At 44.2% G+C, this 12,943-nt stretch overlaps 1 long non-coding RNA gene across 3 annotated transcripts in view; it reads right to left on the bottom strand.

The window, feature by feature from the left end:
* LOC132353424 (uncharacterized) overlaps positions 1-12,943 on the bottom strand; it is a 600,229-nt gene that overhangs the window by 242,932 nt on the left and 344,354 nt on the right. The gene's annotated exons all lie outside the window — the stretch shown is intronic.

The raw sequence follows: 12,943 nt of genomic DNA on the forward strand, positions 1-12,943 counted from the left end.
TGCGAACAAAATGAGGCAAAGAAATGTACATGCTGCTTTGATAAATTTAGCCTCTTCCTCAATTATAAAATCTCTAGTTATTTCTCAGACTAAAGGCCCCAGCGTGGGTGACTGACTCCGAATGTCACCCCCTCCCTCCCCGGCTCAGCAGTGGGGTATAAGGGACAGAGGGAGAAGCAGGGTTTTTCAGTCACAAAGGCCAGAAAGGGGTGGGGATGGGCGTGAGACTCTTGGCTCCGGCACTTGCCAGCCGGCTGGCATTCAGGGGGTTACTTAGGTACACTGATTCCAAGGCCAGACCAAATGTTCATCTCTCTCTTTTTCTCTGAACCCTTAAATTCATCAACCCTGTAACCGACATTTCCACTTGGCCTTTAAGCAGCCCTCTCAAATTAAATGACTCCTAAACCAGCCCTTTGATCTTCACCCCGCAATCAACCCCCGTCCCTCAGACTTCCAGCTTTAAAGGGCAACACCACCTACCACGTACTCAGGCCAAATTCCAGGGTCTAATGTTTATCCTTCTCTTTCTCTCACCCTTCCAATCAGTCCACCATCCTCTTTAAGATCTTGTTTCCTTAAGTGGGGATAATATCTCCCTTCCTCAGATGATGTGAGGATTAGACAAAACATACAGAAAGTGCCAAGCACACAGGAAGTAATCAAATGATACCCATTTCAATACTGTGCCCCTAGTCGCTGAACAAAAGCCCCCATTCTCCTGAATAGACACATAGGCTCTGAACCTGTGCATTTAAAAAAAAAAAAAAAAAGAATTGGAAGAAGATATGTCCTAGCGTCTAGGTTTGGAGGAGATAAATGCTAAAAGCTTTGGGGTGAGTGTCTAAGAGCCTGTGGGTGAGGTAACGATGCATTAAATGAGGGTGCTCTCATTTCAGTGTGCTCCAAAGCAGCCCACTAATAAGCTATGGTCATCACAGATAAATGGAGATTTCACAAAAAGAAGAAGGAAAAAAAAAGACAAGGAAAACAAATGTGCAATTCAGTCAAAAGGCATTTGGCTGCAGTTATGCAATTTCAAGTTCAGGATCAGGCATCATGCTTATTTTCATGTCTGATAACTAACACATCCGTTTGCTGCTGGATGCAACTATTATGGGAAAAAAAAACACCAAAATTCAATTCACCCGCATTTGTCACTAGAGTATTGTGTCTGCTACACAAAGGCAGGAGATTGAAATGAAAGATGCCTCTTACTGAATTTTAATTTTGAGAAAATGTGACCCGTCTCTGAGCCTTGAGCACACAGTCAGCTGGGTGGTTTGAAGAAGGCTCAGTGTTCCGCACACAATCCAAGTCTTTGGCACGAAGATACGCTCTGTTTAGGCACATCCGTACCCTCGCCCCACCTTTTTTCCTATTTACAATCAAGATCTTTAGTCTTTATTATTGGTGGACTATTGATACAGATGTTTACCCAGAATAATTTGAAGAGCCCCCAAAGTCTCAAATCAGACATTTCCTCTCACTGTCGCAGCCCCTGAAACCACCCCCCCACCCCATGATCGCTGGCTTTGGGAAAACACCTCTTCCCACATAGGTCTCCAGTCAATGCCATGCCTGGTTGTCTGTTACCATGTTGGCTTTAGCAAAGCCAAATGCTCACCGAAGTATTATGCTCTAGGACAACAAAGAAAAAAGTCACCTTTTCTTTGACCTTTTCCCCATGGCAAGGATGAAGCGTGCGCTGGAAGTAACCATACCTGTGATAAGGGTGAAATAATAGAGAGGAGGTGGAAGGTTATACAGGAAGCTCCTCCCTTAACTGGGAGTTAAGGAGATGTGGATTTCAGACTTTGCTTTGCTTCTGGCTTACCTTGTGACGTGGAGCAAGTCCAATTCTCTGTTGTCCATAAAGTTGGGTTGAGGACACTTGTCCCTCTGGGAGCAAGCCGGGGATGGGGCCAAGATGGAAGGAAGGATTGTAGGTCCAGGACCCAGCCTAGCATCTTGCAGAGAAAGCCCAATCTTCCCAGGTACGTTTGGCACTGGGCTTTTCATTTCTGGCTGTTATGTGAACCTCCATGCCCTTCCTGTGCTCAAGAAACTCTCCATTTTATGCATCAGGGACAGCCTCTCAATAGAGAAGGTGAAAATGCAAGATACCTCCTTTCTCCTCCCCCACCCCCCAGCATCTAGAGTGAGGTATGTAACCTGGGATGTGCCTGAACGGAGTGGGGAGGTGGTGACACAAAGATTTGGGGACCATAGAGACTCTGTTCTGGAAGTGGGTGGCAATAGTGTTCGGGCCAATGTTGAGATTCTGGGGACAGTGGTGGCAGGGGTCCTCCCAGCTGGTCGTGGACCCTGATTTTGGCTCTCACTCTGTGTGTTGCCTGGTCTCCTCTGTTCTTGCCCCTTTCCCCCTTCCTCCCTCCCTCCCTCCCTTCCTTCCTCCATTGTAAAATATCTTCAACATACCATAAAGTACTGAGATAATATAATATACACCTGGTTCACAACTGCCCAGCTTAATAAGATCTTAGCACTTTTCTAAGAAATAAAATATTATAGATAAATTTGAAGCCTGTGTATCCCTCTCTAATCCCATTTCCTTTTCTGCCTTCCAGATGTAAACTCTATTCTATGATTATTATTAGGCAAAGATATAATTTTAGTACATAAAATTTACGAATTTAATAAAATTCAATAAATTTCATATATGCATGTGTACACACAAACACCAATAATACATGGGTGACTTCTGGTCCAGTCAACTTGGCAAATAGATATTCTGAAAAACCCTCTCATTACCAAATACCTAGAACAGTGATGCTTTTCAATCAACAGATGACCTCATAAAAAAAGTAAGGGAAATCAGTAGACTGAGTGAAGCAGATTGTCCCGCCTAACGTGGGTGGGCCTCATCCAATCCATTGAAGACCTGAATAGAACACAAAGGCTGAATAAAAGGGAATGTTGCCTGTCTGACTACATGAGCTGGGACATCAGTCTTCTCCTGGCCTCGGGCTGGAACTAACACCACTGGTTCTCCTGGTTCCCAGGCCTTCAGACGTGGACCAGAACTAACTGCCAGCTCTCCCAGGTCTCCAGCTTGAGATCTGGGGACTGAGATCTTGGGACTTCTCAGCCTCCATAATCATGTGAACCAATTCCTTATAATAAATTGATAGCTAGCTAGCTAGCTAGCTAGCTAGATGGATCGATCCTATTGGTTCTGTTTCTCTGGAGAACCATGACTGATACAGATTTTAGTACCAAGAACGGTTCCAGAGGAACAGAGTTTTAAGGATGAGTTTTCTGAATTGGTTCTGGGGTTTATGGAATTGACTCTCTAATCTGATTAGATGTAAAGACACTAATGACTCTATTTCCAGTAGTAAAGAGACCACTGATAGTCCACGGCATAATGTGATAGTAGAGATACACAAAATACCATCACTGCATACTCCTCATCAATAATTGATAAGAAGCATGGGCTGGATGACTGCATATGATACTTTCAAACATTTTTGGTAAACCAACAAATGTAATGAAGCTGGCTGGTTGCTCCTCATGTCAGTGGACAAAGTGGAGAAAGAAAGAGCTCAGAGATAAGCTCAGAGATTCAAATTCCCAGTTCAGGAGCTGTATAAAATGAGAATCTCGACTAACACAATCTGTAAGAGGGGAGGACAGAAAATAGTCATGGAAATGTCCAGTGGAGCCTCCGAGGTTGTGACGGGAATGGAGGAGCGGTGGTGACAGCATATAGCGTGAGATGAAAGCGACGTGGTCGTGGAACAAACACTGGGCAAGGATGCCTGAACTGCTGGTGGGAGCTCGAGACCCAGGATCAAAGAGCTCTCCTCCCCCATGGTATTTCCTTCTTAAATCTGGCTTTATTTCTGATGATGAAATGAAACAACGTAAATAAAGCCCCGGGCCTCAAGAGAACGGCATTTTTCCCCCCTGAGGAAGAAGAAATAGGGATGGAGCAAAAAGGAGGACGAGGCATGTGGGGATGTGGGCGGGTCTGGGGCAAACTCAGAAGCAGTCATCTTAGCTCCAAGGAGACAATCTGCTCCATGGAAGTCATATCTTGCCTTCTGGGCTGGGGGAAAAAACACAAAAAACTTTGTTCAAATACGACTGCTATAAGATCACATAGGCTCTGTGAAGAAAACGTTCAGAGTAAAGAAAAGGAAACTAGAGATAGAAAAATCATCCATAGCCTCAGCACCCAAAGACATTTACTGTTGCTAACATGTCAGGGTGTTTCTTTTCACATAAAGAATGTAATTTTTAGGGATGTGAAATGCTGTCAATCAACGGAGAGCCGTGACCACAGAGGACACTGGGGAGGGAAGGAGCAGTCCGTCGTGTTCCCGAGCCGCTGTCACATCCCCTAGGCTGGGGGCGGCAGAGCTGGGGAGCCCGGCACCTCCCCAACAAGCCCTGGGTACAGCCTCCAATAAGCCCCCCAGGATTAGGCTCTGAGGCGTCTGTGGGTATGGCGGCACCTGGGGATGGTCCTGCCTGGGTCTGAGTTCTCAGGTCCCACACAGGGCGGAGCCTCTGCTCCATCTCACATTTCTACCCAAACACTCTGGCCTGGGACACATCAAAGTGCAGAGTGTGTGTGTGACACAGCTCGGCTTCCCAGGACGGAGGCTGGGTGTGGGGACAGGGCCCAGATGGCAGGAGATGTGCTTATAAACAGCATGTGGGAGGGTGACACCCTGCTGACAGAGTGAGCCTTCTCTCTGCCTGCCTGGCTCCCAGCCCAAATCTCGGGCGAGATCAGCAGTGGCCGGTGCCTCTGTGTGTCACCTGGAGCCAGCGCTGTCCCCACCCAGCCTGCGTCGTCCACAGCTGCCAGTCTCCCTGGAGGCAGGAAAGCCAGATGCACAGCTCTAGCCTCCAGGAAGTCAGTGTTGGTCGGGAGAGAGGGGGAGGAGTGGCTGATGGATTTTGGAAGGGGACATTCTCTCTCAACCAGGCCACCATCACCTTGGCAACATTTTTCCTGGTTCAAGTCAGTGCCTAATAGATCTTGGATGTATTGTCCCACATTAATGGATCCAGGAGAAGAGAGTCTCATTTTCCCCTGGCTCTGGAGGGGGTAAACTATCTTCCTCTCCATGGAGTTCCACGTAGCAGGGAACTGCTGGTGAGGAAGCCAGTTGGGAGCAAGATCCTCGATAAAGTCTCTGTCTCTCTCTGGGTGTCAGTTTCCCGCCTGAGAAACAAGGAGGGGCTGATGTGCTAATGGGGGAGGTCCCTGAAAGCATTATTGTCGAGGGCTTGAGGACTGCACGCGGGGTGAGGATTTGTCCAGGATCTAGGTTTGGATCCTGTCTACACTGTGCGACTCGAGGCCAAAGATCTCGCTCCCCATACGTGTGATTTACAAAGTTAGGACAAGAGCTTCTACTTCACCAGAGTGACACATGGCAATGAACGAGGGTTCTTGGTGGAAAGAAATACGGGTGCATCTAACCAAGGAACCTTTTCTCCCTTCCAAGGCGAGGGCTAAGCTCCTCCTTAAGATGTTGAGGTTGTGCCTCCAACACCTGATGTCCCCTTGTAAAAAGTTGCAAGGGTGTCTGGAAGCCTTGACCTTCAAGGCCCATCTGAAGACCTCCACAGAGAGGAGAGGTGGGCTGGGCCGGGGCAGGACCACGAGCAGCATTCTCCAGCAGAAATCCAATGTGAGCTATGTTCGCAGTGTAAAATTTTCTGGTTGTTACATTTTTTTTAAAAAAGGAAAAAAGAAACAGGTGAAATTAATGTTACTATAACCTGTTTAACCCAATATATCCAAATATTATTTCAATGTAGAATAAATATAAAAGATATAATTGAGTTTTGTTACTCCTTTTTTTCATCCTAAATTTTCAGAATCTGGAATGCTTTTACAATTACAGACTAACGCAATTCAGATGGTACAATTTTATTAGAAAGACCTGATTTATATTTAAATCTCATTTCCCTCTGAGCCCACGTATTTAGTGACTTCTCAGAACTCCGAAGACCAGACGCACAGTTTTGGTTGCAAAGGACAGCGTCGAACAGCAATTCTTCCCCCTCCTTCCTGGGGGCATCCTTAGTCCTGGCTACCAGATCCCACCTCCAAACTTCTGCTTGTCCCTTGCCTCCTGCCCTCCCTGCTCCTCTCCACCTACTCAAAGCTCCCGCAGGATTCAGACCCACGTGCTACATCTTCTTCCTCTAAGGATCTTCCCCACTCACTTGGTCTTCACTTCCTAGGATCCCTACCACGCCCCCATGCATATCACTTAGTCAGCCCTGAGGACACCTGACTCCTATTTGTACCACTGAATTTCCCTTCCAACGAAACTCGGTGAAATCTGGAACCTGTTTAGTGCTTCTATTTATCTCCTGAGGGGTCCCCGATGCTTTAAATCCTCGCCAATACCTTGTATGTGTCTGACACAGAGCAGACACCCGTGTGAAATGTTAACTGAGACTCAGTCTCTCTTCTCGAGGGGATCATATTCCAGCCAAATGCCTTGCCCCTAAGAACACAGATATTAACAGTAACTCACTCTGACAGCACTTGAGGGTTTGAAAAGCACTTCTGTGTGGCAATTTGATAATAATCCTCAGGCAGCAGTAATTCCTCAGGTCCCCCAAGAGACTGCCTCGACAGCCTACATGAAGTCCCCTCCCCAATATGGTTTTTCTCAGACCATTAGTTTTGCCTACACAGCACCTACCACGATTTTGCATTATTTGATTTTTTGGTCTTGTCTCTGTCTCCCACTAGAATAGAAGTCCCATGAGGGCAGGGGGCACCCATACCTCTCTCTAGGAGCATTGCGCTCTACCCATGGAAAGCACCCAACACATGTGAAAAGAAAGGAGAGGAAAGGAAAGGAAGGAAGAAAGGAAGAAAGAAAAAGAAAGAGTTCATTCACATACGCCAAGCTCAGTGCACAACTTTTTCTGCATCGGCGCTAATTATTAGCCATGTTTGTCATTCATAATTTTCCAGTGGTTACATTGTAAAAATGTAAAAAGAAGCAGGTGAAATTAACATTAATATATTGTATATAACCCAATATATTTAAAATATTATTATTTCAACATATAATGAATATAAACTATCATTGAGATTTTTTTTAACCGGAATTTTTTCATCCTATGTTTTAGAAATGCAGAGTATCTTTTACAATTATAGCACAGCTCAATTCACATGGTAAAATTTTTATTGGAAATACCTGATCTATATTTAGAACTCATAAATGTACAGTTGAAAAAGAATAGATCCACATACCCAAGTTGTTCCAAACACACTTAAAATTTTCCAATCACTGAATCAAGAAATGATTTTTAAATTTAATTCAAATGAAATAAAATGAAAAGTCAGTCCCTCCATTTCATCAGCCACTTTTCCAAAGGTCTGTCGCTCCCCTTTGGGGCACTGGAGGTCGAGATAATACTGTTAAGCCTAAGTCCCATTGTACTGTTGCTGTGCTCCTAATTCTCCAGCAGTTTCCCATCACGCTCAATGGAAACGTCAAAGTCCTGACAATGGTCCACAAGGCCTTTCATGTCTGCCCCTGCCTACTCTTCCATCCTCATCTCTTGCTTCTCTCCTCCTCACTGACTCCACTCTGGTCACCTCAGACTCTCCAGACCTACTCCCACTTCAAGTTCTTTGTCCTGCTGGTCCCTCTGCCTGGGATGCTCCCACCCCTCCCCCAACGTCATCCTGCGCTGCTCCCTCACCTCCTTCAGGTCTTTATTCAAATCCCATCTTCCCCGAGGCTCAGGCCTAGCCACTCTATTCTACATTGATGACCCCACCCGCTACTGACACTTCAAGTCCTTCTTCCCTGAATTGTTTCACTCCCGGGCAGTCAGCTACCACTATCTGACAAACTCTAGATTTTACTCTTTTGAGATATTTATTATCTCACCTCCTCCCCCAATGGAATGTAAGCTCTATGAGGCTAAAATTGTTGTCTGTTTATTCACTGCTGGATCCCTGGCCCTGAGCATCTCACTTGTTGAATGAACGTACGAACATACATTTATGTCACTTGGCAATATTCTTATTTTAATCTTGCAAATACAGAAACAGGATCCAGGCAGTGAAGTGATGATGAGCCCAAAGGCAAAGAAATAGGAAATAGTCAAAATAAGTAGAATGCAAGTTTTACTCTAAATTCCATGTCATCCCCATCATGCACGCTAACTTCAAAAATTGCTGCTTGTCAGATACTTTCAGGAAGGGGATTAGGATCCCACAGAACGTTCTAAAAATATAAGCGCTTCAAACACCATGTCAATCAGCCAATTAATGATTGTAAGTTACCCACACGTGGGCCGAGTCCATTCCCTGGGTTTTGTACATTCCAAACGTGTACGTTGGGATCATGAAGCTGAAGTCTGGGATGGCTTTACTTTGAGTGTAACTTATATGGGCTCACTCTTGCCCCTACTGGATGCTACCTGTCACAGGTGTGTGTGTGGGGGGGTAACTATTTCCAGCACCCTTCCCCTCAACCACTTTAGCCTAAATCCCACATCTGTAGTCACACAGTTAAGTCTGTAAATATCTGTGTGAATGGAAAATTTCCTTTTTGCTCTAATAGGAACAATCAAAAGACAGCTTAAGATGAGATAATAACTACCAATTATTGGATGCCAGTCTTTTTAACACACATCATCAAAAATTTTTTAATTTTATTTAGGTGTAGTTGATTTACAATGTTGCGTTAATTTCTGCTGTACAGCAAAATGACTCGGTTATACATATATATATTCTTTTAAATATTCTTTTCCATTATGGTGTGTCACAGGATATTGAATATAGTTCCCTGTGCTATACAGTAGGACCTCGTTGTTTATCCACCCTATGTATAATAATTTGTCTCTGCTAATCCCAAACTCCCAATCCTTCCCTCCCCCATCCCTCCCCTCCTCTCCCTTGGCAACCACAAGTCTGTTCTCTATATCTGTGAGTCTGTTTTTGCTTCACTGACATGTTCATTTGTGTCATATTTTAGCTTCCACAAATAAATGATATCATATGGTATTTGTCTTTCTCTTTCTGACTCACTTCGCTTAGTATAATAATCTCTAGGTCCATCCATGTAGCTGCAATGGCATTATTTCATTCTTTTTATAGCTGAGTAATATTCCATTGTATATATATATATGACATCTTTATCCATTCATCTGTCAATGGACATTTCAGTTGTTTCCATGTCTTGGTTATTGTAAATAGTGCTGCTGTGAACATAGGGGTGCATGTATATTTTCGAATTATAGTTTTGTCTGGGTGTATGTCCAGGAGTAGGATTGCTGGATCATATGGCAACACTATTTTTAGTTCTATGAGGAACTTCCATACTGTTCTCCATAGTGGCTGCACCAGTTTACATTCCCACAACAGTGTAAGAAGGTTCCCTTTTCTCCACACCCTCTGCAGCATTTGTTATTTGTAGATTTTTTAGTGATGGCCATTCTGACTGGTGCAAGGTGGTACACCTCATTGTAGTTTTGATTTGCATTTTTCTAATAATTAGTGATGTTGAGCTGCTTTTTATGTGCCTATTGGCTATCTGTATGTCTTCTCTGGAGAAATGTCTGACATCATCAAATTTAATCACCTGACCCCCTACAGGTGAGGTATTACCATTGTGCCCATTTGACAGATGAGGGAACTGAGCCTCAGAGAAGTAACTGGGCCATAGTCACATCATTAGTAAGTGACAGAGTCAAGATCTAAATCCAGACCTATCTGTCTGCTATCTTGTCAACAGCAAACTGCTTTACTATCCTGCAAGCTCATAGAAAACCAAAATCAGAACATCTCCTGAAAACAAGATGGAATTAGTCCAACAAGTCAAGTTAAAACCCATTCATTTCCCAAATAAATTCACAAATTCATGTGCAAATATGAAGAATCTTGTAGCAATTACATTGCCTCAAATTTGCTTAATGGAATGACAACTCAGCAAAGCAGAAATGCAGCTCAAATGACCTTTTATTAACATTTTTCTCTCTATAAATCCACCAGTGCATCAAGTTAATGATAACAAATCATTAGTCAGAAAGCACCTTCCTAAATCTGCACATTTAGGTCCTGACCTTGGGATCCATAAAGTCTGGCACAAATGCATTGCCATAGTTTCCTTTTGCATCAGCTGTGACAAGCTGGGTGAGACTAATTCAGCCCAGACACTATGTTGACAATCATTTGTTTTTAAGTGACATACATATTTCATACTCTCAATGCACAATCGACCCACTTAAGTATCGCCATTAATATTCACAACATGGCTGTGACAAAAAAGCATGAAGACAGGGCCATCCACATTTCGAGTTTTTCAAGGAAAAATAATTGGATGTTGCTTAGTCAAGACCCTACTGGTAACACATAACAAAAAACCCTTTCAAACAAGCTGGAGTGGGAAAAAGGAAATTCATCAGAATGATACACTCATAACTCAAACACAGGCAACAGACCCAGGCCGCAGCTACCACTGAAAGGAGCATATAAGACCAGTTAGGGGGGCTTCCCTGGTGGCGCAGTGGTTAAGAATCCGCGTGGCAATGCAGGGGACATGAGTTCGAGCCCTGGCCTGGGAAGATCCCACATGCCATGGAGCAACTAAGCCCGTGCGCCACAACTACTGAGCCTGCGCTCTAGAGGCCATGCTCTGCAACAAGAGAACCCACCACCATGAGAAGCCTGCACACTGCAATGAAGAATACCCCCGCTCGCTGCAACTAGAGAAAGCCTGCACGCAGCAACAAAGACCCAACACAGCCAAAAATAAATAAATTTATTTCTTAAAAAAAAAAAAAAAAGACCAGTTAGGAACACAGGCCACCATCTCTCCCCATCTTTGCTTATTTCTCAGTAACAGCTGAGCCTTCACATTTCCCTCTCTCTCTCTGCTCCCATTGTTCCCATCTGCTCCCACATAGAGTGGCCAGCAGAGCTCTGGAGTTTATGTTTCTGCAGTTTGAACAACATTCCAACAAATGACAAATCCAAATTTTCAGAGAGTAAATTGAGTAGGCCCAGTTTTGTTCACGTGCCCTTACATGGCCTGAGGAAACAGCATCTCAAAGACCATCTGTGGGTTAGTAAGGTCAATATGAGAGACCTGTTTGGACCACAGGTGGATTGACACCTGAAAAGACAGCTACTACAAATATTCCTGCTCCCAGGAAGTTCTTAGTCAACAATAATTGTCTCAAAATTCATTCTAATTTTCAATGCTTATTTATTCAATAAACACTTATCGAATGCCCACTAAAGCGCTAAGTAGCCAGCCCTAGCCAGAGGAACACGCAACCTAGAAGAAAAGACTAACAGGCAATTATAAGTCTGTATAGAAGTTAATATAACAGGAAAAAAAACCATGGGATGATGTGGGGTGAACATATAATTCAGGCCAAGGTGGTGAGGGTTGGGTGAGTGGGGATAGGATATTTCCCGGGGGAGGGAAGACTGACCTGAGATTTGAAAGATGAATAAAAATTAACTAGGCTATGAGAGAGCAGAGCGGGTGATTTGGGATGCAAGGAATGCAGATGCAAAGGCACCAAGTTGTCGTCAGCAAGAACTTGGCAGAAACATAGGGATTTGAGCTGGAGAGATAAGCAGGGGTCAGACCATGAAGAAGCTTGCATGCTTCCTTGCAACTAAGGAACTTGGAAATACTTCAACAATTCTTAACTCAATGAACCAAAGACAGCCTGCCAAGAAAGTAAGTTTAGTAAATGTTGCATTTTATATCACCTCTTTTGAAGGGTCACAATTCACATCAGCATTATCGAAGGCTCTGAGAAGTCCTGTAACAAACACACACACACACACACACACACACACACACACACACACACACACACACACACACACACACACACCTGGTTAACTTTGTTTAACCCAGGATTTCCCAAATGTATTAAACTACGAATTTCATTCCTAGCCCATACCCTGTGAAACACTCATTAATCCAGTGATGCTGCTTTGAGGCAGTGGGGAGCCTATTGGAGGGACTTTAAAAAGCAGAGTGAAATGATTCAATTTGTGCTTTAGAAATGGCCTACTGCCTGCTGCAGAGAATGGAATGGAGGTGTGTAAGCCAAGATGCTAGGAGACTTGTTAGGGGCTGCTGTAATTATCCAAGGGAGGGATAATGGGGACCTGAACTGAGGCAGTGGCCATGGGGATGCTGTGGCAGGGAACAGTCATGGTTGCCTAAGATCCTGATACAAATGGCTGTCCCATGGCAGGCTCCATTTAGGAAGATAAAAAATAAGCACGAGACTGAACTTTATTATGGGAGCCAAGAATGGAAGCACTAGCTGGGAGGCAGGGCAATTACCAAGCGGTGACTGTAACTCTCCAGCTTATAAAGGATCTGGCATTTCCAAAAGGACAATGCCCCTTTGCTATGGACAGTCTGCTCTCTAGGAAGGACTGCCCTGAGCCAGGACTGCTGGCCTGGGCTATAGATAGATTCAGTTCAACAGAGAGCTTGTCTTCTTAAAGTGGAAGGCTACAGTGGACAATCATAAGGGAATCTCAATGCCAAGTGACAGAATTTACCCCTTCCTCCTCATGCACATTTTAATTAAGCACCTACTATGTGCTAAATTTATCCTGCTACTTAAAATTTTTCATTTCTAGTGTATCAGTCATCTACTGCTAGATGACAAATCATCCCCAAATTTAATGGCTTCAAACAACAAAGAATTAATATTTCTCATGATTCTATGGGTTGGCTAGGCTCACTGGGTGATTCTTCTATCCACACGGTTTCGACAAGGGTCACTGTCATCTAGAGGCCTGACAGGGGCTGGATCATCCATGAGCTGGCAGTTGGTGCAAACTGTGAGCTGGCAGTTCACCTGGGGCTCTTTTCTGGGATGCTTTAGTTCTCTAAAAGCCTACCCTGTGGCTAACTTGGGCTTCCTCGTAACATGG

This window comes from Balaenoptera ricei, chromosome 19, assembly GCF_028023285.1.
Source record: "Balaenoptera ricei isolate mBalRic1 chromosome 19, mBalRic1.hap2, whole genome shotgun sequence".
Lineage (NCBI taxonomy): Eukaryota > Metazoa > Chordata > Mammalia > Artiodactyla > Balaenopteridae > Balaenoptera > Balaenoptera ricei.